At 37.5% G+C, this 27,525-nt stretch overlaps 1 protein-coding gene across 4 annotated transcripts in view; it reads left to right on the top strand.

Moving 5' to 3' along the window:
- The window catches only part of NCOA3 (nuclear receptor coactivator 3), a 138,823-nt gene that overhangs the window by 54,838 nt on the left and 56,460 nt on the right, over window positions 1-27,525 (top strand). For 2 of the 4 annotated variants that reach the window (XM_036902041.2, XM_036902045.2), the window contains exon 2: window positions 9,623-9,704. The exons of the other annotated variants lie outside the window; for them this stretch is intronic. The gene's annotated coding sequence lies outside the window, so the exon portion shown is untranslated. The remainder of the gene's footprint in view (window positions 1-9,622; window positions 9,705-27,525) is intronic. 4 annotated transcript variants of the gene reach the window in all.

Raw genomic sequence — 27,525 nt, forward strand, 5'->3', positions numbered from 1 at the left:
ATGTTATTTGCTTTTTGGGTGTTGAGGCATGTGAGTTATATATTTTGGATGTTAACCCCTTATTGGATGTATTGTTTATGAATATATTCTCCCATACTGTAGGATGCCTTTTTGTTCTACTGATGGTGTCCTTTGCTGTACAGAAGCTTTTTAGTTTGATGCATCCCATTTGTTCATTTTTGCTTTTGTTTTCCTTGCCTGAGGAGATGTGTTGAGGAAAAAATTGCTCATGTTTATATTCAAGAGATTTTTTGCCTCTGTTTTCTCCTAAGAGTTTTATGGTTTCATGACTTACATTCAGGTATTTGATCCATTTTGAGTTTACTGTTGTGTATGGGGTTAGACAATAATCCAGTTTCATTCTCTTACATGTAGTTGTCCAGTTTTGCCAACACCAATTGTTGAAGAAGCTATCATTTTCCCATTGTGTATCCATCACTCCTTTATCATATATTAATTGACCATATATGCTTGAGTTTATCATCTGGGTTCTCTATTCTGTTCCATTGATCTATGGGTGTGTTCTTTTGCCAGTTCCAAGTTGTCTTGATTACTGTGGCTTTGTAGTAGAGCTTGAACTTGGGGAGCGTAATCCCCTCTGCTTTATTCTTCCTTCTCAGAATTGCTTTGGGTATTCGGGGTCTTTTGTGGTTCCATATGAATTTTGGAAGTATTTGTTCTAGTTCATTGAAAAATCCTATTGGTATTTTGATAGGGATTGCATTGAATCTGTAGATTGCTTTAGGCCGGATGGCCATTTTGACAATATTTCTTCCTATCCATGAGCAAGGGATATATTTCCACTTATTGGTGTCTTTAAATTTCTCTCATGAGTGTCTTGTAGTTTTCAGGGTATAGGTCTTCCACCTCTTGGTTAGGTTTATTCCTAAGTATTTTCTTTTCTTTTTATTTTGATATCATTAATCTACAATTACATGGGAAACATTATGGTTACTAGACTTCCCCCATCAAGTCCCCACCACATACCCATTTACAGTAACTGTTCATCAGCATAGTAAGATGCTATAGAATCACTACTTGTCTTCTCTGTGTTATACAGCCCTCCCTGTGCCATTGCCCTACATTATGTCTGCTAATCGTAATGCCCCTTTTCCCCTGTTGTCCCTCCCTTCCCACCCATCCTTCCCAGTCCCTTTCCCTTTGGTAATAACTATTGGTCCATTCTTGGGTTCTGTGAGTCTGCTGCTGTTTTTTGTTCCTTCAGTTTTTTTCTTTGTTCTTATACTCCAGAGTGGTTGAACTTGTTTACATTCCCACCAGCAGTGTAGGAGGGTTCCCCTTTCTCCACATCCTTGCCAACATTTGTTGTTGTTTGTCTTTTGGATGGTGGCCATCCTGACTGATGTCAGATGATACCTCATTGTGGTTTTAATTTGCATTTCTCTGATAGTTAGCGATGTGGAGCATCTTTTCATGTGCCTGTTGGCCATCTGAATTTCTTCTTTGGAGAAGTGTCTGTTCATCTCTTCTGTCCATTTTTTAATTGGATCATTTGCTTTTTGTTTGTTGAGGTGCATGAGCTCTTTATGTATTTTGGATGGCAACCCTTTATCTGATATGTCATTTATGAATATATTCTCCCACAGTGTAGGATGCCTTTTTGTTCTATTGATGGTGTCCTTTGCTGTACAGAAGCTTTTCAGCTTGATATAGTCCCACTTGTTCATTTCTGCTTTTGTTTCCCTTGTCTGGGAAGATAAGTTCATGAAGAAGTTAATCATGTTTATGTCCAAGAGATTTTTGCCTATGTTTTTTTCTAAGAGTTTTATGGTTTCATGACTTAAATTCAGGTGTTTGATCCATTTTGAATTTACTTTTGTGTATGGGGTTAGAAAGTGATCCAATTTCATTCTCTTACATGTAGCTGTCCAGTTTTGCCAACACCAGTTGTTGAAGAGGCTGTCATTTCTCCACTGTATATCCATGGCTCCTTTATTGTATATTAATTGACCATATATGTTTGGGTTAATGTTTGGAGTCTCTGTTCTGTTCCACTGGTCTGTGGGTCTGTTCTTGTGCCAGTTCCAAATTGTCTTGATTACTGTGGCTTTGTAGTAGAGCTTGAAGTTGGGAAGTGAGATTCCCCTGCTTTATTCTTCCTTCTCAGGATTGCTTTGGTTATTCAGGGTCTTTCGTGGTTCTATATGAATTTTAGAAGTGTTTGTTCCAGTTTGTTGAAGAATGCTGTTGGTATTTTGATAGTAATTGCATTGAATCTGTAGATTGTTTTAGGCCGGATGGCCATTTTGACAATATTAATTCTTCCTATCCATTAGCATGGGATTTGTTTTCATTTATTGGTATCTTCTTAAATTTCTCTCATGAGTGTTTTGTAGTTTTCAGAGTATAGGTCTTTCACTTCCTTGGTTAGGTTTATTCCTAGGTATTTTATTCTTTTTGATGCAACTGTGAATGGAATTGTTTTCGTGATTTCTCTTTTTGCTAGTTCATTGTTTAGTGTATAGGAATGCCACAGATTTCTGTGTATTACTTTTGTATCCCGCAACTTTGCTGAATTCAGATATTAGACCTAGTAGTTTTGGAGTGGGTTCTTTAGGGTTTTTAATGTACAATATCATGTCAACTGCAAACAGGGGCAGTTTAACTTCTTCCTTGCCAATCTGGATGCCTTTTATTTCTTTGTTGGCTAGGACCTCCAGTACTATGTTGAATACAAGTGGGGAGAGTGGGCATCCTTGTCTTGTTCCCGATCTTAAAGGAAGAGCTTTCAGCTTCTCGCTGTTAAGTATAATGTTTGTTGTGGGTTTGTCAAATATGGCCTTTATTATGTTGAGGTACTTGCCCTCTGTACCCACTTTGTTGAGAGTTTTTATCATGAATGGATGTTGAATTTTGTCAAATGCTTTTTCAGCATCTATGGAGATGATCGTGTGGTTTCTGTCATTTTTGTTGATGTGGTGGATGATGTTGATGGATTTTCAAATGTTGTACCATCCTTGCATCCCTGGAATAAATCCAACTTGATCATGATGGATGATCTTGTGATGTGTATTTTTGAATTCAGTTTGCTAATATTTTGTTGAGTATTCTTGCATCTGTGTTCATCAGGGATATTGGCCTGTAATTTTCTTTTTTTGGTGGTGTCTTTGCCTGATTTTGGTATTAGAGTGATGCTGGCCTTGTAGAATGAGTTTCGAAGTATTCCCTCCTCTTGTACTTTTTTGGAAAACTTTAAGGAGGATGGGTATCAGGTCTTCACTAAATGTTTGATAAAATTCAGCAGTGAAGCCATCTGGTCTGGAGGTTTTGTTCTTAAGTAGTTTTTTGATTACCAAATCAAAATCATTGCTGGTAATTGGTATGTTCAGATTTTCTGTTTCTTTCTGGGTCAGCCTTGGAAGGTTGTATTTTTCTAGAAAGTTGTCCACTTCTTCTAGGTTGTCCAGTTTGTTAGCATATAATTTTTCATAGTATTCCCTAATAATTCTTTGTATTTCTGTGGTGTGTATAGTGATTTTTCCTTTCTCATTTCTGATTCTGTTTATGTGAGTAGACTCTTTTTCTTGATAAGTCTGGCTAGGGGTTTATCTATTTTGTTCATTTTCTTGAAGAACCAGCTCTTGCTTTCATTGATTCTTTCTATTGTTTTATTCTTCTGGATTTTATTTATTTCTGCTCCAATATTTATTATGTCCCTCCTACTGATGTTGGGCCTCATTTGTTTTTCTTTTTCTAGTTTCTTTAATTGTGAGTTTAGACTGCTCATATGGGGCTGTTCTTTTTTCCTGAGGTAGGCCTGTATTGCAATATATTTTCCTCTAAACACGGCCTTCGGTGTGTCCCACAGATTTTGCGTTGTTGAATTATTGTTGTCATTTGTCTCCATATATTGGTTGATCTCAGTTTTTATTTGGTCATTGATCCATTGGTTATTTAGGAGCATGTTGTGAAGCCTCCATGTGTTTGTGGGATTTTTCATTTTCTTTGCGTAATTGACTTCTAGTTTCATACCTTTGTGGTCTGAGAAACTGGTTGGTACAATTTCAATCTTTTTGAATTTACCAAGGCTCTTTTTGTGGCCTAGTATATGATCTATTCTTGAAAATGTTCCATGTGCCCTTGAGAAGAATGTGTATTCTGCTGCTCTTCGGTGTAGAGTTCTGTAGATGTCTGTTACGTCCATCTGTTCTAATGTGTTGTTCAGTGCCTCTGTCTCCTTACTTATTTTCTGTCTGGTTGACCTGTCCTTCAGAGTTAGTGGCGTGCTGAAGTCTCCTAGAATGAATGCACTGCATTCTGTTTCCTCTTTTAATTCTGTTAATATTTGTTTCACATATGTAGGTGCTCCTGTGTTGGGCGCATAGACATTTATAATGGTCATATCTTCTTGTTGGATTGACCCTTTTATCATTATGTAATGACCTTCTTTGTTTCTTGTGACTTTCTTTGTTTTGAAGTCTATTTTGTCTGATACAAGTACTGTAACTCCTGCTTTTTTCTTCCTATTAGTTGCATGAAATATCTTTTTCCATCCCTTCACTTTTAGTCTGTGTATGTCTTTGGGTTTGAAGAGAGTCTCTGTAGACAGCATATAGCTGGGTCTTGTTTTTTATCCATTCAGTGACTCTGTGTCTTTTGATTGGTGCATTCAGTCCATTTTCCTTTAGGGTGATTATTGATAGGTATGTACTTAATTGCCATTGCAGACTTTAGATTCGTGTTTACCAAAGGTTCAGGGTTAACTTCCTTACTGTCTAAGAGTCTAACTTAACTCACTTAATATGCTGTTACAAACACAATCTATAGGTTCTTTTTTTTCTCCTCCTTTTTCTTCCTCCTCCATTCTTTATATATTAGGTATCATATTCTATACTCTTTGTCTATCTCTTGACTGACTTTGGGGATAGTTCATTTAATTTTGCTTTTGCTCAGTAATTAGCAGTTCTACTTTATTTACTGTGGTTTTATTACCTCTGGTGACAGCTATTAAACCTTAGGAACACTTCGATCTATAGCATCCCTCCAAAATACACTGTAGAGAAGGTTTGTGGGAGGTAAATTCTCTCAGCTTTTGCTTATCTGGAAATTGTTTAATCCGTCCTTCAAATTTAAATGATAATCTTGCCAGATAAAGTAATCTGGGTTTGAGCCCCTTCTGCTTCATTGCATTATATACATCATGCCACTCCCTTCTGGCCTGTAAGGTTTCTGCTGAGAAGTCTGATGATAGTCTGATGGGCTTTCCTTTGTATGTGATCTTATTTCTCTCTCTGGGTGGTTTTAATAGTCTGTCCTTATCATTGATCTTTGGCATTTTAATTACTATGTGTCTTGGTGTTGTCGTCCTTGGGTCCCTTGTGTTGGGAGATCTGTGCCCCTCTATGGCCTGAGAGACTATCTCCTTCCACAGATTGGGCAAGTTTTCAGCAATTACCTCCTCAAAGACACTTTCTACCCTTTTTTTCTCTCTCTTCTTCTGGTACCCCTATAATGCAAATATTGTTTCATTTGGATTGGTCACACAGTTCTCTCAATATTCTTTCATTCTTAGCCTTTTTTCTCTCTGTGCCTCAGCTTCTTTGTATTCCTCTTCTCTGGTTTGTATTTCATTTATCGTCTCCTCCACCATATCTAATCTGCTTTTAATACTCTCCACTGTGGCCTTCAACGATTGCGTCTCCGACTGGAATTCATTCCTGAGTTCTTGAATATTTTTCTGTACCTCCATGAGCATGTTAATGATTTTTATTTTGAAATTCCTTTCAGGAAGGTTCATGAGGCCAATGTCATTTAAATCTTTCTCAGGAGTTGTAGTCATAATTTTGCTTTGAACCAGATTTCTTTGGCGTTTCATATTTGTATATGGCACCCTCTAGTACCCAGAAGCTCTACTCTCTGGAGCTGCTCAGCTCCTGAAGCAATGTCGGGGGTTGCAGGGGAGTGGTACTGGTGCCTGGGTGGAGGAAAGAGTTATTTCCTGCTTCCCTGCTGCTATGCCTGTCTCCCCTGCCTGAACCAGTGGGCTGAGCACATAGGTATAAGCCTCTCTGCTTTGAGTTTGTAGTTGCTGTAGACAGGTCTTCCCTTTGGCTGGCCTAATGCCAGGGTAGGGTTTGCCGGTTTGAGAGCAGGTGGGGCTGGCTGGGAGAAAGGCGCAGTAGGCTGCCTATCACGGAGGGGGTCCTTGGAGCTGTGCAGCCAGCCAGGGAGCTGGAGCACCTGGAAATCGTGAAAGCTCCCAACCTGCTGGGCAGAGTGCACCTGGAAAATTTTGTCTACCTGTCCTTTCTCCTGAACAGTAAGCTCTGTGAAATCCTTCCCCCTTTAGTAGCTCTCTTGCTAAGGGCTTTCTTGTTAGGAAGTCTCTCAGACTACCCACCTTTCTTTAGTCCCAGAGCAGCCAGATATTGATCCCTGCTTTCCACAAAAGGCTGGGATCTCAGTCTCTCCAGGAATTCTGCCTGTCTTAGCTTTCTAATCCCCAATCACAAGAGTATCATGAAAGCACCATGAAATGTAGGTTTGTGCTCCCAGAGCAGATCTCCAGAGTTAGGTATTCATCAGTCCCAGACCTTCACTCCCTCCCACTCAGTTTTTCTTCCTTCCACCAGTGAGCTGGGATTGGGGAAGGGCTTGGGCACCGCCGGGCCACGGCTTTGGTACGTTACCATGTTCTGTGAGGTTTCTTCTTTTCTCCAGGTGTATGCAGTTTGGCGCAGTCATCTTTCCCATTGCTCTTTCAGGATTAGTTGTATTAATTATATTTTCGTATTATGCGGTTTTAGGAGGAAGCCTCTGTCTCACCTCTCACCCCGCCATCTTTAATCCTCTTATTCCTAGGTATTTTATTCTTTTTGATGCAATTGTGAATGGAATTGTTTTCCTGATTTCTCTTTCTGTTAGTTTATTGTTAGCGTATAGGAAAGCAACAGATTTCTGTGATTTAATTTTGTATCCTGCAACTTTGCTAAATTCAGATATTAGTTCTAGTATTTTTGGAGTCTTTAGGTTTTTTTATGTACAATATCATGTCATCTGCAAATAGTGACAGTTTGACTTATTATTTACCAATCTGGGTGCCTAAGTACTTTTATTCTTTATGATGCAATTGTAAATGGAATTGTTTTACTGATTCCTCTTTCTGTTAGCTCATCCTTTTTTCCTATTTTTTACTGGAATGTGCTTGGAAACTCTTATGTGTCAGGTAGTCTTTTGTTTGGCTAATAGTTTTTATTTATGTTTTGGGTACTAATAAGTAAGCATTTTCACTAGAACCTTATGAGGTATGATCTTAAGATGAAAAATCTAAATCTTGAAGAAGTCTTGAGTTGACCTAAGGTTACCTGACTAGTAAGTGAGACCTGGGAGCTGAGCCTAGATCTGGTGGACTCCAAAGCTTCTACTCTTTAACCATTATGCTACCAACCTAGTTACACCATTGTGGATTAGAAGATGTATTCCAAGAACCAGTTTACTTTTGGCATATATCTCAGTTATAAACTGTAGACTGTACTGTGATAATAGATAATGTTAGTAAATATATCGGCTCATTTTATAAAACTTTAATTGTACGGCACTGATAAGCTACCTGGATTTTTCTGTGTATGTGTGTGCCGGTTTATCCCCCTTGTCTTAACTCCTCCCCTGTGGTAACCACCAGTCACTGGATTTTCCTCTTTTCTCTTTGTGAACAAACATCATATGATATGTATCCCCTCGCCCCCCGTGTGGAGGCCCTCCACCCCAATTTTCTCATCTTCAAAATTTGAGTTTCAAAAGTGCAACAGACCTTTCATATCATGCAGCTAGATTGTGGTTGGTTGTCCCATATCTACTCCATGTGGATTGGTCATGGCTGTGACATGTTCCATTATGTGGAAATTGTGAAAGTATCATTTTTTCCAACAGACCTGACAATTCCAGCGTGAATGCTGTAACTTTAAGGCATAATTATGGTGGTTGTCTTGATATACCTACCATTAGAATTAGTGGTAGTCAGGCTATTGCTTTATTTTGTTACATTTTGAAATTTACAAGATGAAGGTGAATGTTTTATTGGTTTACTTTTTTCTTGCAGGAGAATGTGCTCCACATATCCTCAAGTGTAAAAGTCTGCTGTTTAGATATTTCATGTATTTTATTGCAGATTATTTTTGAAGAACTGCCCCTCATAACCCATTTCCCATTCCAAAATGTTACTTCCCGGTGACCTAAATGCAGCCTTCCCAAGAGGGGAAGAAGACATCTAAAGTCTTATCCTCCCACCCTCCTTCTATCCCCCCCCCCCCATCTTTACTTGCTTGCTTTATCCATCCATCCTGTGGGTATTTAAGTACTGGTTTCTACTAGGACATTAATATTTTTAATTTTTGTTTTGTTGAGTATTCCTTTTGGATAGGTGGGGACATCCCATGTTCAGATTACTCATCTGGTTTGATCACTTTTTCCATCTGTACTTTGCCTTTTCCATGTTTATAAACTGTTACATAATATATCGTGTATGCCATGCCTGACATTTTTTTTATTAAGGAATCATTGGTTCTCTTATGAAGGTTTCACAAGAGAAACAATGTGATTATTATATTCATCCTTATTACGGAGTCCCCCCCATAACCCATTGCAGCCACTGTCCATCAGTGTAGTAAGATGCCACAGAGTTCCTATATGTCTTCTCTGAGCTGCACTGTCTTCCCTGTGACCCCCACACACCATGTGCACCAATCATGATACCCCACAATCCCTTCCTCCCTCCCTCCCCATCCGTCCTCCCCCACCCCTCCACTTTGGTAACCACTAGTCCCTTCTTGGAGTCTGTGAGTCTCCTGCTATTTAGTTCCTTCAGTTTTGCTTCGTTGTTATACTCCACAAATGAGGGAAATCATTTGGTACTTTTCTTTCTCTGCCTGGCTTATTTCACTGAGCATAATACCCTCTAGCTCCATCCATGTTGTTGCAAATGGCAGGATTTGTTTATTTCTTATGGCTGAGTAGTATTCCATTGTGTTATGTACCACATCTTTATCCATTCATCTACCGATGGATACTTAGGTTGCTTGCATATCTTGGCTATTGTAAATAGTGCTGCGATAAACATAGGGGAGCATCTGTCTTTTTGAATCAGAGAAGTTGTTTTCTTTGGGTAAATTCCAAGGAGTGGGGTTCCCGGGTCAGATGGTATTTCTATTTTAGTTTTTTGAGGAACCTCCATATTGCTTTCCACAATGGTTGAACTAGCTTACATTCCCACCAGCAGTGTAGGAGGGTTCCCCTTTCTCCGCATCCTTGCCAGCATTTGTTCCTAGTCTTTTCTATGTTGGCCATCCTAACTGGTGTGAGGTGATATCTCATTGTGGCTTTAATTTGCATTTCCCTGATAATTAGTGATGTGGAGCATCTTTTCACGTGCCTGTTGCCATGCCTGACATTTTAAGCAGAAGTAGTAATATAGGGAAATTATGGCAGCAGCTCAAATTCCTATAAAGAGGCCTTGTACTTGATAGCTTTTTTTTGGTTTATTTCCTATATCCATGGAAGGGAAAGATGGGAAGAGTTAATTTGTATGTGACTAATACAAATACATATATTAAGAAAGGGAAATAAATACAATTCAATCCCTCCTCCCCTTCTTTTTTATCTTCAGGATCAGAATACTTGCTGAACAGTGAAGTCAGAGACCAATAAAAATAAACTCCTACTTGAACATCATTTGACTGGTTAGCCAGGTAATTCAGTTTTACTTCACTCAGTCCTTCATAATTTTCTGACTACCTTCTGAAGATACTGCTTTCTTTGTGATTTAATCTTAAACTTGTATTATACTTCATATACTCTTTTTTTCTCTTTAATGATATTGATTGAGTGAATAGTCTTGAATGAATATATATGTACACATACACACACACAGACACACACCCACAGCATTTTTGGAGAATAGGGCAACTGTGTGTTACAGTTTAATATGAGACACTACCCTCTTGTCCACTTTTTTCTTATGTTTGAATATTTTAATGGCATTTAGTTAAAATCAGTTTTTACTATTTCACTTTGTGAAGACTAATTTTTCCCCAGATTGTTTGTGCTGGCATATAGCATTTCATGTAACCCCTCTCCTCCCTTTATTATGTCAGAATAGGAGAAATGAGAATAGAGAAATTGTGTGATAGCTGAGAAAGGAATTATGCTTTGCTTAGCTAGTTAAATTTCTTTCTCTTAGTAATACGTCATTCTTCTGGTTAGCTAGGCTTGAAACCCAAGTCATCTTTGAATCCTACCCCACTTTGATAAATTCAGTAAACAGGCCTTATCTGGTTTTCAATTTTCATGTCTCTTGTATTTGTTCTACTTTCTGTTACTAATTTTTGTTTCCTAGGCAAAACCCATAATTATATGTTCATATTTGTTAAAATGTCCCTTTACTACACCTTATCTTCTGTTTCTATCCATTTGAAATTTGCTAGAAAATTTTATCCTTTTAATCAAGCCTTTGTTCTGATCCAAGCTTTGTGCTACCATTCCCTGGCTTACAGAAAAAAAATACGAACTCCCTTTTCTGACATTTGAAACAGTCCTTTATTTGATAATCTAAGCCTCCAGCTTTATTCTTGCTGTTTCCCTATAAAATCTTTCAGTTAATTATGGTATATACCCATTATATTCTGAATATAATAGCAAACTATCTTTGTACTATTTAATTTGAAAGTAACTTTTTATTTGGAATTAATTTCCAATGTACAAAAATTATGAGTGTAGAGAACATCTGGATATCCTTTAGCCCAATTCACCCACTTGTTTTATTGTTTTTATTTGTGTGTGCTCTTCTGTACTCTCTTTACACACAGATACTCATATACACACATACACTCTCTTTTTTTTTTTTTAATTACTTGAGGTTAAGTTACATAGAGTGTGCTTCTTTCCCTTAATGCTTCTGCTGTATTTCCTGAGAATAGGGTCATTCTCTTACATGGTCATTGTACAGTTATCAGCTTCATAAATGGACACCATCACACTCTATTGTCCATTTTCCAGTTTTGTTAGTTGCACTCCTCATTTCAGATTTTTATGTCTCTTTTTATACCCTGGCCTCTATCACTGTTAGTACATTTACTCATTTGCTCTATCCTGTAATACATCTAAAATAACTTCAGATTGCTTTGCGCATTTCACTACAATAAAGGAACTTAGAGTGAAAAATTTGGATGTAGCCCTCCATTTCCCCACAACCATCCTGCCTGAAACTGACAGGAAATAATATTATATTCTTAAATTACTTGAGTTAGCCCTCCCTCTTCTTTCCTTCTTTTCTTTCCCTTTCCTCTCCACTTTTACTCCTTCTTGATGTAATCATGCTATTCATTTTAAATGAAATCAGGTCCATTTATTTGTTTATGTTTAAAGTTTTAATTTTAATGGACTTCCCATTCTGAATGGTTTTATTTTTCAATATGTAGAAAGTGAACATGTTTCCAAAAGTCAGAATTATACAAAAGATATATGTTCTCTTTGATATCAGTTCTAATCCCACTTCTCCCATTTCCCATAGGTAACCAACTTCCATGTTTTCTGGTCCATCTTCTCTGTGTTTCTTTTTCTTTTCTTTTTAAAAATTTTTTTATTAAGGTATCATTGATATATACTCTTATGGAAGTTTCACAAGAAAAACAATGTGTTTATTACATTCACCCTTATTATTCAGTTCCCCCCATATGCCATTGCAGTCACTGTCCATCAGTTGTAGTAAGATGCCACAGAGTATCCCTATTTGTCTTCTCTGAGCTACACTGTCTTCCCCGTGACCCCACACACACCCTGTGCACCAATCATGATGCCCCTCAATCCCCTTCTCCCTCCTTCCCCACCCACCCTCGCACACCCCTCCCCTTTGGTAACCACTAGTCCCTTCTTGGAGTCTGTGAGTCTGTTGCTGTTTTGTTCCTTCAGTCTTGCTTCCTTGTTACACTCCACAAAATGAGGGAAATCATTTGGTATTTGTCTTTCTCTGCCTGACTTATTTCACTGAGCATAATACCCTCTAGCTCCATCCATATTGTTGTAAATGGTAGGATTTGTTTTCTTTCTTATGGCTGAGTAGTATTCTGTTGTGTATAACATCTTCTTTATCCATTCATCTACTGATGGACACTTAGGTTGCTTGCATATCTTGGCTATTGTAAATAGTGCTGCAATAAACATAGGGGTGCATGTGTCTTTTTGAATCTGAGAAGTTGTTTTCTTTGGGTAAATTCCTAGGAGTGGAATTCCCATTCCCGGGTCCAATGGTATCTCTGTTTTTAGTTTTTTGAGGAACCTCTTTGTTTCTTTTTGTAATGACTAACATATATGTATGTTCTTATTTTCTTTTGTTCACGCAAAAGGTAGCATATTATATATTCTCTTGTACTTTGCTCCTTCACTTTAATGTTTTCTGGAAATAATGCCCTATCATGCCAAAGTGATCTTGCCCATTAACTTTAAAAATTGTGGTAAAATTTACATAAAACTTACCATTCCAGCCATTTTCAAGTGTATAGTTCAGTGTTGAATATCTCATGTAATTTATCAAATACTGTACTGGAAGTACAGTATGGTTGTAAGGAAACATAATGGCTGTAAGAATATCAGTTGTTTACCCTTGTGATCGCATGGCTGACTGGAAGCTGCAGCTTGCTGCCCAGCATACAAGAGAAGTATAGTACCACATACACTGCTAGCCTGGGAAAATATCAAAATTCAAATTTCAGAGTACCATTTTTACTGAATTACTTTCACACCATCAAAGCTGAAAAATCTCTAACTTGAACCATTCTAAATTTGAAACCGTCTGTAGTCTTTTCCATGAGAATCTTAGACTTCAAGACAGTTATCAGAAGGAAGCAGAGCCACCGATCTGGCAATAAGAGATTTCCGATGCTCTTCATTCATCCTCATAGATAGAGGAGTTTTCATCTGATGTCCTTTCTCCTTGGTTTGCAGGATAGATACCCTTTTATTTTTCACGTGTTTGTGACTAATTGTCTCAACTTTTTTTAATCTAAAAATGTTTTTAGGACACATTAACTTTTGAAGGACTGATTCACTGGATATAAAATTCTGGGTCAATAGTTTTTTATTTCAGCCTTTTACAGATGTTCTATTTTGTAGTAGTTTCTGAAACGGTAATATTTGTCCTCATTCCCTGTGTGTATGCTCTTTTTTTCCTGTGACAACTCTCAAGATTTTGTTTGATTTTTAAGAGTTTGACTGTTGACTAAAATATACTTAGGTCTGCTTTTCTTTGTATTGGGATTCTCTGAGCTTCTTCAGTGCATAAATTGGTGTTTTCATCAAGTTTGGGGAAGTATGGACATTTATTTCTTCAAATATTTTTTTTCCCACTTCAGTCTTACTTCTGGGACTCCAATTACATGTTTGCTAGATCCTTTGATATTTCACATGCATCCTTAAGGCTTTGTCGTCTTTCTTCAATATCATTTCTTTCTGTTCTTTAAATTGACTAATTTTGGTATCCCTTCAAGTTCAGTTGCTTTTTTTCCTTTCACCTACAATCTGAATGACACTCAATAGTAAAATACTTTTATGTCTTATCTTTTTTTAAATGTATTTCTTCTGTTTTTATTGAAATACAGCTTATATACAATCTTAGTTTATGTATAATCTTATGTTGTTTCAAATATTAACAACACAGTGGTTCAATGGTTACCCATATTATTAAATCCTCAACCTCCTCTAGTGAGCTTGCTGTCTGTCAGTGTAGAAGGATGTTACAGAATCATTTACTATATTTTCCAGGATGTACTGCTATCCCTGCAACCATTGTCTCATCTTGTTCTTAACTAAGACCTGTGGTTGGAAGAGGCTTAAGGAAAGCTAATGGATTTGTTAAAGTTGTATAACTTGTTTGTGGTATAACTGAAATTAGAACCTAAAGCTTGAATCTTTGCAAACACCAGACCATTTTCTTTCTATAATTTGTGAATTTTATCTTATATTAAGTTGCTGTCTTTTTAAAATATTCATGAAGAATTTAAGTATCAGTGAAGTCAGTAATATACCTTAAGAACTAATCTTTTAGGTGACATTTCTCTAGCAGTGAAAATATGTCTATGGTTATTCAACAGAAAATTCAACCTTACCTGCCAAAGTTTTAAAATCATGACGTTTTGGAATCTTAGGCTATGATTTCATTCATGGTTTTGGAAATTAACTCTGTGAGGTACAGACTCTTACCAGTTGATTGATTTACTTCATGAAAATTTCTTGAACCCATTTTTGTGTCATCTTAGTTAAAATCAGAGCATTATATAGTTGGATAAAGGAATGAAAACATTGTTAAGAGAAGGATCATTATCAAGTGCCTTTATAACACATTTTACTAACATTTATTTCTAAAGTTCCATCATAGCCTTCTAGAGAATCTTGATATTAAAGTATTAAAAAACTTATTAAAGAATTAAAGACTCTTGATACTAAAAAAAAAAAGAGTTACTAGCATATGAATGCCATTCTAACTTGTGAGAACTATATCTCTGTCCATCAGTTTAATTTGAAATTGAATTACTGAAGTTTAAAGAAACATTTAATTATAAATTTTGCTTTTATGCCTTATAATTAATTGAATAAAACTCATGGAAATCTTGTAAAGCAACTGTTATTTAAGAACCAAACAACTTAAGTGAATTGCTTTTAGGTTAATTTTTTAATTTTTTACATTTTTGAGAGGGCATCTCTCATGTTTATTGATCATATGGTTGTTAACAATAAAATTCTGTATAGGGGACTCAATGCACAATCATTAATCAACCCCAAGCCTAATTCTCAACAGTCTCCAATCTTCTGAAGCATAACGAACAAATTTTTACATGGTGAACAAGTTCTTACATAGTGAATAAGTTCTTACATGGTGAACAGTGCAAGGGCAGTCATCACAGAAACTTTCGGTTTTGATCACGCATCATGAACTATAAACAATCAGGTCAATTATAATTATTCGTTTGAGTTTTATACTTGATTTATATGTGAATCCCACATTTCTCCCTTATTATTATTATTATTTTTAATAAAATGCTGAAGTGGTAGGTAGATGCAAGATAAAGGTAGAAAACATAGTTTAGTGCTGTAAGAGGGCAAATGTAGATGATCAGGTGTGTGCCTATAGACTAAGTATTAATCCAAGCTAGACAAGGGCAACAAAACGTCCACAGATGCAGAAGATTTCTCTCAAAACAGGGGGGGTGAGGTTCTAAGCCTCACCTCTGTTGATCCCCAATTTCTCACGTGATGGCCCCCCTGCGACTGTGCCTGTCTTAGGTTGTTCCTCCCTTGAGGAATCTTACCCGTCTCTGGCTAACCAGTCATCTTCCGGGGCCATACAGGAAAATGTAAAGTTGGCAAGTGAGAGAGAAGCAATATTGTTTGAAAAGGTTAGCTTTTTACTTTTTTGCAGATTTATGCCCTGTGGCTTCTATGCCCAGCATTTGTCTTGAGGTATCTTTAGCACTTGGAGGAATTATGATACTCAGTAAATTTGATATGAGGCACGAATTCTACTTAGGGGTTGTAATTATGAAGGAAGAAGAGAAGCTATAGAAGTAGCAGATGGAAGAAAACATGGGAAGATTCATTATTTCTTTGACATATCTTCTTGTAGTGTAACATAAGCATGTATAGGTTTTAAATTACTAATTTAAATTGTGTGCACACATTAACATAATAGGAATACAGCTACATAACCAAAGCAGACCTACAATTACCAGTCATATCCAGTGAAACCAAGAAAACCAGTTAGGCACCCTAGGCATTTGTGAAAACTTATCAATGATATGATGGATATTGTCTAACTGAATTTGAATATTTTGAGAAAAATCAGACAGATTAAAACAATACATTCCTGGGAACTGTTCACATCCCATATGTTCTTTTAACAGTAGATAGTCTATAGTCGCAAGATTTTGGAGCACTGCAACTTGCACTTCTCCTAATTCTTGGTTGAGTTCCGACAGTATAGATCCAGTCAAATTTGTTGTTTTACTGTATGCACAGGCCAGCTTAGATATCTCCTTCTTGATTCCAATGGCAAGTCCAGGAACCGGTGGGATGAATGCAGCTACAACTGCAACAGCACCAGGATCTTTGTTGAAGTTTTTTGATGATCATCTTCTGGAATGACTCTTCCAGAGAATGTTGATGTTGGAAGTTCTTCTTCGTATTGTATCTTAATTCGTTTTCTGGGTAGCCAAATTAGGCTTTGATCCTCTGTATAAACACAAACAAACCCTTTGCCCACACTTTGATATGCCCTTTATACCATTGTGAAGAACTTATTGGAGATCACCACACAGGAACTGCATTTTTTTTTTCTAAGAGAAAGGAATATTATCAGAAAAATGTACTTCCATAGCTAATCATCTGACACCCTTTAAATGATCAAAATTTAGGATATGTAAAGCATGCATTAATTGGTGATTTGCAGTTAGTTTTATCCTATCAGGGAGTAATCCCCCTTTTCTTTCTTTCTTTCTTTTTTTTGTTGTCATTAATCTACAATTACATGAAGAACATTATGTTTACTAGGCTCTCCCCTATACCAGGTCCCCCCCACAAACCCCCTTACAGTCACTGTCCATCAGCATAGCAAAATGTTGTATAATCACTACTTGTCTTCTCTGTGTTGTACAGCCCTCCCCTTTCTCCCCCCCCATTATGCATGCCAATCATAATACCCCCTTTCTTCTCTCCCCCCCTTATCCTTCCCTGCCCACCCATCCTCCCCAGTCCCTTTCCCTTTGGTACCTGTTAGTCCATTCTTGGGTTCTGTGATTCTGCTGTTTTGTTCCTTCAGTTTTTCCTTTGTTCTTATACTCCACAAATGGAATCATTTGTGAAATCATTTGGTATTTCTCTTTCTCCACTTAGCTTATTTCACTGAGCATAATACCCTCTAGCTCCATCCATGTTGTTGCAAATGGTAGGATTTGTTTTCTTCTTATGGCTGAATAATATTCCATTGTGTATATGTACCACATCTTCTTTATCCATTCACCTACTGATGGATACTCAGGTTGCTTCCAATTCTTGGCTATTGCAAATAGTGCAGCGATAAACATAGGGGTGCATCTTTCTTTTTCAAACTGGAGTGCTGCATTCTTAGGGTAAATTCCTAGGCGTGGAATTCCTGGGTCAAATGGTAAGTCTATTTTGAGCATTTTGAGGAACCTCCATACTGCTTTCCACAATGGTTGAGCTAATTTACATTCCCACCAGCAGTGTAGGAGGGTTCCCCTTGCTCCACAGCCTCGCCAACATTTGTTTGTTGTTTGTCTTTTGGATGGTAGCCATCCTTACTGGTGCGAAGTGATACCTCATTGTGGTTTTAATTTGCATTTCTCTGATAATTAACGATGTGGAGCATCTTTTCATGTGCCTGTTGGCCATCTGTATTTCTTTTTTGGAGAACTGTCTGTTCAGTTCCTCTGCCCATTTTTTAATTGGATTATTTGTTTTTTGTTTGTTGAGGTGGGTGAGCCCTTTATATATTTTGGACGTCAAGCCTTTATCGGATCTGTCATTTATGAATATATTCTCCCATACAGTAGGGTACCTTTTTGTTCTATTGATGGTGTCTTTTGCTGTACAGAAGCTTTTCAGCTTAATATAGTCCCACTTGTTCATTTTTGCTGTTGTTTTCCTTGCCTGGGGAGATATGTTCAAGAAGAGTTCACTCATGTTTATGTCTAAGAGATTTTTGCCTATGTTTTTTTCTAAGAGTTCTATGGTTTTGTGACTTACATTCAGGTCTTTGATCCATTTTGAATTTACTTTTTGTATATGGGGTTAGACAATGGTCCAGTTTCATTCTCCTACATGTAGCTGTCCAGTTTTGCCAGCACCATCTGTTGAAGAGACTGTCTTTTCGCCATTGTATGTCCATGGTTCCTTTATCAAATATTAATTGACCATATATGTTTGGGTTAATGTCTGGAGTCTCTAATCTGTTCCACTGGTCTGTGGCTCTGTTCTTGTGCCAGTACCAAATTGTCTTGATTACTATGGCTTTGTAGTAGAGCTTGAAGTTGGGGAGTGAGATCCCCCCTACTTTATTCTTCTTTCTCAGGATTGCTTTGGCTATTCGGGGTCTTTGGTGTTTCCATATGAATTTTTGAACTATTTGTTCCAGTTCGTTGAAGAATGTTGCTGGTAATTTGATAGGGATTGCATTGAATCTGTATATTGCTTTGGGCAGGATGGCCATTTTGACGATATTAATTCTTCCTAGCCACGAGTATGGGATGAGTTTCCATTTGTTAGTGTCCCCTTTAATTTCTCTTAAGAGTGACTTGTAGTTTTCAGGGTATAGGTCTTTCACTTCCTTGGTTAGGTTTATTCCTAGGTATTTTATTCTTTTTGATGCTATTGTGAATGGAGTTGTTTTCCTGATTTCTCTATTGGTTCATTGTTAGTATATAGGAAAGCCACAGATTTCTGTGTGTTAATTTTGTATCCTGCAACTTTGCTGTATTCCAATATCAGTTCTAGTAGTTTTGGAGTGGAGTCTTTAGGGTTTTTTATGTACAATATCATGTCATCTGCAAATAGTGACAGTTTAACTTCTTCTTTACCAATCTGCATTCCTTGTATTTCTTTGTTTTGTCTGATTGCCGTGGCTAGGATCTCCAGTACTATGTTGAATAACAGTGGGGAGAGTGGGCATCCCTGTCTTGTTCCCAATCTCAGAGGAAAAGCTTTCAGCTTCTCGCTGTTCAGTATAATGTTGGCTGTGGGTTTATCATATATGGCCTTTATTATGTTGAGGTACTTGCCCTCTATACCCATTTTGCTGAGAGTTTTTATCATAAATGGATGTTGAATTTTGTCAAATGCTTTTTCAGCATCTATGGAGATGATCATGTGATTTTTGTCTTTCTTTTTGTTGATGTGGTGGATGATGTTGATGGATTTTCGAATGTTGTACCATCCTTGCATCCCTGGGATGAATCCCACTTGGTCATGGTGTATGATCCTTTTGATATACTTTTGAATTCGGTTTGCTAATATTTTATTGAGTATTTTTGCATCTATATTCATCAGGGATATTGGTCTGTAATTTTCTTTTTTTGTGGGGTCTTTGCCTGGTTTTGGTATTAGGGTGATGTTGGCTTCATAGAATGAGTTTGGGAGTATTCCCTCCTCTTCTGTTTTTTGGAAAACTTTAAGGAGAATGGGTATTATGTCTTCTCTGTGTGTCTGATAAAATTCTGAGGTAAATCCATCTGGCCTGGGGTTTTGTTCTTGGGTCGTTTTTTGATTACCGTTTCAATTTCTTTGCTCGTAATTGGTTTGTTTAACTTTTGTGTTTCTTCCTTGGTTAGTCTTGGAAGGTTTTATTTTTCTAGGAAATTGTCCATTTCTTCTAGGTTTTCCAGCTTGTTGGCATATAGGTTTTCATAGTAGTCTTTAATAATGCTTTGTATTTCTGTGGAGTCTGTCGTGGTTTTTCCTTTCTCATTTCTGATTCTGTTGATTCTCTTTTTCTGTTAATAAGTTTGGCTAGAGGCTTATCTATTTTGTTTATTTTCTCGAAGAACCAGCTCTTGGTTTCATTGATTTTTGCTATTGTTTTATTCTTCTCAATTTTGTTTATTTCTTCTCTGATCTTTATTATGTCCCTCCTTCTGCTGACTTTAGGCCTCATTTGTTCTTCTTTTTCCAGTTTCAGTAATTGTGATGTTAGACTATTCATTTGGGATTGTTCTTCCTTCTTCAAGTGTGCCTGGATCGCTATATACTTTCCTTTTAAGACTGCTTTTGCTGCGTCCCACAGAAGTTGGGGCTTTGTGTTGTTGTTTTCATTTGTTTCCATATATTCCTTGATCTCTGTTTTAATTTGTTCATTCATCCATTGATTATTTAGGAGCATGTTGTTAAGCCTCCATGTGCTTGTGAGCCTTTTTGTTTTCTTTGTGGAATTTATTTCTAGTTTTATACCTTTGTGGTCTGAAAAGTAGATTGGTAGAATTTCAGTATTTTGGAATTTACTGAGGCTCTTTTTGTGAACTAGTATGTGGTCTATTCTGGAGAATGTTCCATGTGCACTTGAGAAGAATGTGTATCCTGTTGCTTTTGGATGTAGAGTTCTATAGATGTCTATTAGGTCCATCTGTTCTACTGTGTTGTTCAGTGCTTCTGTGTCCTTACTTATTTTCTGCCCGGTGGATCTATCCTTTGGGGCGAGTGGCGTGTTGAAGTCTCCTAAAATGAATGCATTGCAGTCTATTTCCCCCTTTAGTTCTGTTAGTATTTGTTTCACATATGCTGGTGCTCCTGTGTTGGGTGCATATATATTTAGAATGGTTATATCCTCTTGTTGGACTGAACTCTTTATCATTATGTAATGTCCTTCTTTATCTCTTGTTACTTTCTTTGTTTTGAAGTCTATTTTGTCTGATATTAGTACTGCAACCCCTGCTTTCTTCTCTCTGTTGTTTGCCTGAAATATGTTTTTCCATCCCTTGACTTTTAGTCTGTACATGTCTTTGGGTTTGAGGTGAGTTTCTTGTAAGCAGCATATAGATGGGTCTTGCTTTTTTATCCATTCTGTTACTCTGTGTCTTTTGATTGGTGCATTCAATCCATTAACATTTAGGGTGACTATTGAAAGATATGTACTTATTGCCATCGCAGGCTTTAAATTTGTGGTTACCAAAGGTTCAAGGTTAGCCTCTTTAGTATCTTACTGCCTAACTTAGCTCGCTTATTGAGCTGTTATATACACTGTCTGGAGATTCTTTTCTTCTCTCCCTTCTTATTTCTCCTCCTCAATTCTTCATATGTTGGGTGTTTTGTTCTGTGCTCTTTTTAGGAGTGCTCCCATCTAGAGCAGTCCCTGTAAGATGCCCTGTATAGGTGGTTTGTGGGAGGCAAATTCCCTCAACTTTTGCTTGTCTGGGACTTGTTTAATCCCACCATCATATTTAAATGATATTCATGCTGGATACAGTATCTTGGTTCAAGGCCCTTCTGTTTCATTGCATTAAATATATCATGCCATTCTCTTCTGGCCTGTAAGGTTTCTGTCGAGAAGTCTGATGATAGCCTGATGGGTTTTCCTGTATAGGTGACCTTTTTCTCTCTAGCTGCCTTTAAAACTCTTTCATTGTCCTTGATCTTTGCCATTTTAATTATTATGTGTGTTGGTGTTGTCCTCCTTGGGTCCTTTCTGTTGGGAGTTCTGTGTATTTCTGTGGTGTGTTCAATTATTTCCTCCCCCAGTTTGGGGAAGTTTTCCGCAATTATTTCTTCAAAGATACGTTCTATCCCTTTTTCTCTCTCTTCTTCTTCTGGTACCCCTCCCTATAATACAGATATTGTTCCTTTTGGATTGGGCACACAGTTCTCTTAATATTGTTTCATTCCTGTAGATCCTTTTATCTCTCTCTATGTCAGCTTCTATGCGTTCCTGTTCTCTGGTTTCTATTCCATCAATGGCCTCTTGCATCTTATCCATTCTGCTCATAAATCCTTCCAGAGTTTGTTTCATTTCTGTAATCTCTTTCTGGGCGTCTGTAATATCCCTCTGGACTTCATCCCTTAGCTCTTTTATATTTCTCTACATCTCCGTCAGCATGTTTATGATTTTTATTTTGAATTCTTTTTCAGGAAGAGTGGTTAGGTCTGTCTCCTTCTCTGGTGTTGTCTCTGTGATCTTTGTCTGCCTGTAGCTTTGCCTTTTCATGGTGATAGGAATAGTTTGCAGAGCTGGGACGAGTGACGGCTGGAGGAAATTCCCTTCTTGTTGGTTTGTGGCCCTCCTTTCCTGGGAGAACAGCGACCTCTGGTGGCTTGTGATGGGCAGCTGCGTGCAGACAGGGCTTCTGATTCTTGCCGGGCCGCTATGGAGCTTATCTCCGCTGTTGCTGTGGGCGTGGCCTGCCCTGGGCCACTTCTCCGATATGGTGGAGCCACTGTTGGAGGGGGAACGGCCGGGAGGCTATTTATCTCCGTGAGGGCCCTCCGTGCTCCCTGCTGCCCAGGGGATTAGGGTGCCCAGAGATCACCAGATTCCCTGCTGCTGTACTAATTGTCCCGGGATGTTTCTGTCCGGTTTTGGTGTCCCTGTCCCTTTAGGACTTCAGAAAAGCACTAGCAAAAAAAAGAATAATAATAAATAAATAAATAAACAAAATAAATAAATAAAAAACAAATGAATGAATAAATAAACAATTAATCATTCAATCAATCAATCAATTAATTAATTAAAAAGAAAGAAGCCGCTCGCTTTTCTTTGTCCCCGGGCGCTAGCCTCAGGGACCCGCTCACAGGTCTTTTTGTCCTGTTTCCCTAGTATCCAGGACCCCACGCATGCACTGTGTCTGTGCTCTGTTTCAGATGGCTGGGGCTGGGTGTTTAGCAGTCCTGCGCTCCCTCTCCCTCCCTGCTTGGACTCCTCTCCTCCCGCCGGGAGCTGGGGTGAGGGGCGCTCGGGTCCCGCCAGGCTGGGGCTTGTATTTTACCCCCTCCGCGAGGCGCTGGGTTCTTGCAGGTGTGGATGTGGTCTGGATGTTGTCCTGTGTCCTCTGGTCTCTATTCTTGGAAGAGTTGTCTTTGTTATAGTTTCATAAATATATGTGGTTTTGGGAGGAGATTTCTGCTGCTCTACTCACGCCGCTGTCTTTGCTCCACCCCTTAGGTTAAATTTTTTATCTTTAATTTTAGGAAAATTGAAGTTAATTCCATCAATTGTGTACGTAAAAATAACAACCCTTAAATATGAAGTGAGAAACACAGGATGTCAGTTTTCTAGCATGGAAACTAAGAGTAGTATTGGTCTCACCTTAGCATCAGTTTCCTCATAATAATTTGCTTGTTTTATAGAAGGTGTCAGGTTCCTTCCAGGTTTAAGTTTCTGTGATTGAGGAAGAATCTTGTTCTTTATTACAGAGCCTTTAAATTACCCAGCTAACTGGTTCATCTTTTACTCACTATAAATGCATGATGATAGTTAGATTAGGAGATAAAAGTATAGGTATGGTGAAGATATTTAAAATTATCTTAAAGGAGATGTTTTTAAGGATGGTTAAAAAATCTACAGTCCTTCATGATAACCTGATAAGGGCCATAATTCTTAACTGTTTTCTTAAAAACTGGTAGGAATTTCTAGTGAATATGCCAGGAAAACAATAGCTTCTCACTGGAAACTTCAGCTAGGCCAGTTCTATTGAAAGGCAGTTGTTAGTATAGTTAGTTGTAAATGGTGCAGTTATACTCAGATATTCCATGAAGAAAGGAGTGAAATATTTGATGTCATGATATAAGCTTTAAGTTTACTTTTTTGGTGGAAATGGTTAAGAGCTTGGGCTCTGATATTGGGAAGACTTAGATTTAATTTCTAGCTCCATCACTTACTTAAGGTGTATGATCTTGGGTGAGCTATGTGACCTCCCTATGTCTGTTTTCTCAACTAAAAGAGGGGTGATGTTGAGCTCTACTTTCATCTGTTCTGCATATCAGAGGGCTGTAATGGGAATTATGAGAATAATAAATAGACTCAATACGGTATCTACCTCAAATGTTGGGTTAAGCATTTGTCCACATAGTGTTTTCTAACTTAAAGTTAAAATTATGCAATATTTTATATTAAAAGATTTGTATATTATATGTGAGTTACAAAGTGTACTTTGAAAAACAGCTGTGAACTGACTACATGAACTTCAGAATGGGAAGGTTGTTAGGTGTGTTTGCTTCCTGTTGTGTTTCTCCATGAAATTATTGTCCTGTTTCTATCCTAGAAGTAACAACTATCTATAATTGAAGTAATAATTCACTTGCTTTTTAAAAACTTTTTAAAATTCACACTTGTGTGTTCCTAAAGTTCTTTTGTGCCTCTAGTGACTCCCTCCACTGGTAGCTGGCAGCCATTGATCTGCTTTAAGTCACTTAGTTTAGCTTTTTTGTGGATTTCATGTAAGTGGTATTCTCCTTATGTGTATATTATACTTTTTGTAATTGTGCCACCTTTCTTGGATATTCTTTTTCTTTTTTTTCTTTGCATTTCAGTTTTGAAAGTTTGTATTGATATATCTTCAAGGTCACTGTTTTCTTCCTCAGCTGTGCCCAGTCAACTGAGCCCATCAAAGGCATTCTTCATTTCTTAGTGTTTTTGGTTTATGATATTCCTGTTGGCTTCTTTCTTAGAGTTTCTATTCCTGCTTACACTGTCCATCTGTTCTTGAATGTTGTGTACTTTTTCTATTAGACCACTTAGCATATTAATCATAGTTAAAATTGCACAATTTGTTTCCATTGAAAAATATTTGTAAAGAATCTTTTTACTACCACAAAGCCACAGTAATCAAGACAATTTGGTACTGGCATAAGAACAGACCTATAGACCAGTGGAATAGGATAGAGAGTCCACATATTAACCCAAGCATAGATGGTCAATTAATATACGATAAAGCAGCCATGGATATGCAATGGGGAAATGACAGCCTCCTCAACAGCCAGTGTTGGCAAAACTGGACAGCTACATGTAAGAGAATGAAACTGGGTTATTGTCTAACTCCATACACAAAAGTAAACTCAAAATGGATCAAATACCTGAATGTAAGTCATGAAACCGTAATACTCTTAGAAAAAAACAGGCAAAAATCTCTTGGACATAAACATGAGCAACTTCTTTATGAAGATATCTCCCTGGACAAGGGAAACAAAGCAAAAATAAACAAGTGGGACTATATCAAACTGAAAAGTTTCTGTATAGCAAAGGACACTATCAATAGAACAAAAAGACATCCTACAGTATGGGAGAATGTATTCATAAATGACATATCTGATAAGGGCTTGACATCCAAAATATATAAAGAGCTCACGCACCTCAACAAAAGGCAAATAATCCAATTAAAAAATGGGCAGAGGAGATGAACAGAGACTTCTCCAAAGAAGAAATTCAGATGACCAATAGGCACATGAAAAGATGGTCCACATCGCTAATCATCAGAGAAATGCAAATTAAAACCACAATGAGATACCACTTGACACAAGTCAGGATGGCCACCATCCAAAAGACAAACAACAACAAATGCTGGTGAGTATGTGGAGAAAGGGGAACCCTCCTGCAGTGCTGGTGGGAATGTAAATTAGTTCACTGAAAGCAGTGTGGAGGTTCCTCAAAAAACTCAAAATAGAAATACCATTTGACCCAGGAATTCCACTCCTTGGAATTTACCCTAAGAATGCAGGAGCCCAGTTTGAAAAAGACATCTGCTGCACCCCTATGTTCATTGCAGCACTATTTACAATAGCCAAGAAATGGAAGCAACCTAAGCATCTGTCAGTAGATGAATGGATAAAGAAGAAGCGGTACATATACACAATGGAGTATTATTCAGCCACAAGAAGAAAACAAATCCTACCATTTGGGACAACATGGATGGAGCTAGAGGGTATTATGCTCAGTGAAATAAGCCAGGTGGAGAAAGAGAAGTAACAAATGATTTCACTCATCTGTGGAGTGTAACAACAAAGCAAAAACTGAATGAACAAAACAGCAGCAGACTCACAAAACCCAAGAATGGACTAACAGTTATTACCAGAGGGAAAGGGACTGGGGAGAATGGGTGGGAAGGGAGGGATAAGGGGGGAAAAGGGTCATTACGATTAGCACACATAATGTGGTGACATTATGTAACACAGAGAAGACAAGTAGTGATTCTATAGCATCTTACTACATTGATGGACAGTGACTATAATGGGGTATGTGGTGGGGACTTGATAATGGGGAGAGTCTAGTATAACCATAATGTTGCTCATGTAATTGTACATTAATGATACCAAAAAAAGAAGAATGTTTTTTCTATTTACTAGGAAACTTTGGAGGTTTTTTTGCATATATCATCAAAATGTTTTCATTTATTAGTGTATATTTCTCATTTAAGAATATAGATGTTAACATAAACTTGTACATAAATGTTCAAAGTAACATTATTCATGACAGGCAAAGAATGGAAACAGTCTAAATGTCCACCAGCTGATGAATGGATAAATAAAAAATGGTATATCCATACATTGAAGTGTTCAGAAACAGAGAAATGAAGTACTGATTTATGCTACATGGATGAATTTGATAGGATTATTCTAAGTGAAAGAAGCTAGGCACAAAGGACTAGGTATTGTGTGATTCCATTTGTATGAACTTCTAGAATAGGTAAATCCACAGAGACAAAAAAGTAGTTTAGTGGTTGCGTAGGGTGGGTGGGGCAAGGACAAATGGAGGGGGATAGAGGATTAGGGAAGTGACAGCTAAGGGTTATTGGGTTTCTGTTTGGAATAATGAAAATATTCTAACGTTGATTGTGCTGACAGTTGTACAACTCTGAATCTACTAAAAGTCATTGAATTGTATACTTTAAGTGTGTGGTATGGGAATTGTATCTCAATAAAGTTGTTGAAGAATATAGCTGATGTATTGAGGAGTATTAAGAGCTCTATGATACCACGAAGGAATTTTATGCAAAAATATTGTTACTCTTTTCTCATGGCACTTACCTCTAAAGTTTTCTATCAAACATTCCTAGGTTTCAAAAATAACATGTTGAACTCATCTCAATTTTTCTAAAACCTTATTCAGTCTTTGGTGTATAGTAGTCGGCCTCTAATTGTAAGGTTAATTCCAACGCCATATCTTTTTCAAGAGTCAGGAAAGTTTATATAAAAAAGACTTCTGTGGGTAAAATTGTAACATTTCCAGAGTATCTGGCCTGGCTTTAGTGCATTTGCATATCCTCAGGGGTGGAGAGAAGTTCATTTCCATGTCAGTGGGTAATTACCTGGGCAACCGAGGGTGTGTCTGATCCTGAGAAGTTAAGGGGAGGGGCTTGCTGGCTGGCTGGCTTGCTTCTTCAGGAGCAGAGGAGAGAGACGGCCCTGGACTGCAGTTTGTAAGCAGTAAACGGATTTTAAACTTTATTTCTCCCTTTGACTGATTTCTGCTTTTAGATGTGTTTTGCCCCGGGGTTTCCTCTCCCCAGAATTACAACTTCCTTGAAAAAATTAATTCAAAGTGATACCCAGACTTACCTGTACTTTTTAATTTGTCCCTGAGACATTTGTAAGATACTTATGGATATCTTGGAGCATTACATCCAGAAATCAACCTTTGTTCTTAGGCTTTGTTCTTAGGCAATTAAAACAATTACCAAGAAAGCTGAAATTTTGGTGGATATGCTCTTGGGGCTAATGGAGTGCTGTGGTTGCAAATGGAAAAGCCAGAGTTACTTTATTTGACATATTCTGACCACATTTAGTCATCACCCTTTAAAAAATTTCCTTTTTAGCTTTTAAATTTCTAAGAGTTTCCTTCTATGGAAGGAAGACTGATGATGAGTGATATTGAAAATTGGAGATAACTGGTTCTGTGATGTTATTTATGAGAATATTAATGCATTTACAATTTTTTAAAAGCAACTGTTTTTTTTCACTTTTTAACTTTGAAACATAGATAATATACAGTATTGGTTTCTTTTATACAGTATAGTACTTTGACAATTTTAT

Source organism: Manis pentadactyla, chromosome 5 (assembly GCF_030020395.1).
Source record: "Manis pentadactyla isolate mManPen7 chromosome 5, mManPen7.hap1, whole genome shotgun sequence".
In the NCBI taxonomy this organism is placed as follows: Eukaryota; Metazoa; Chordata; class Mammalia; order Pholidota; family Manidae; genus Manis; species Manis pentadactyla.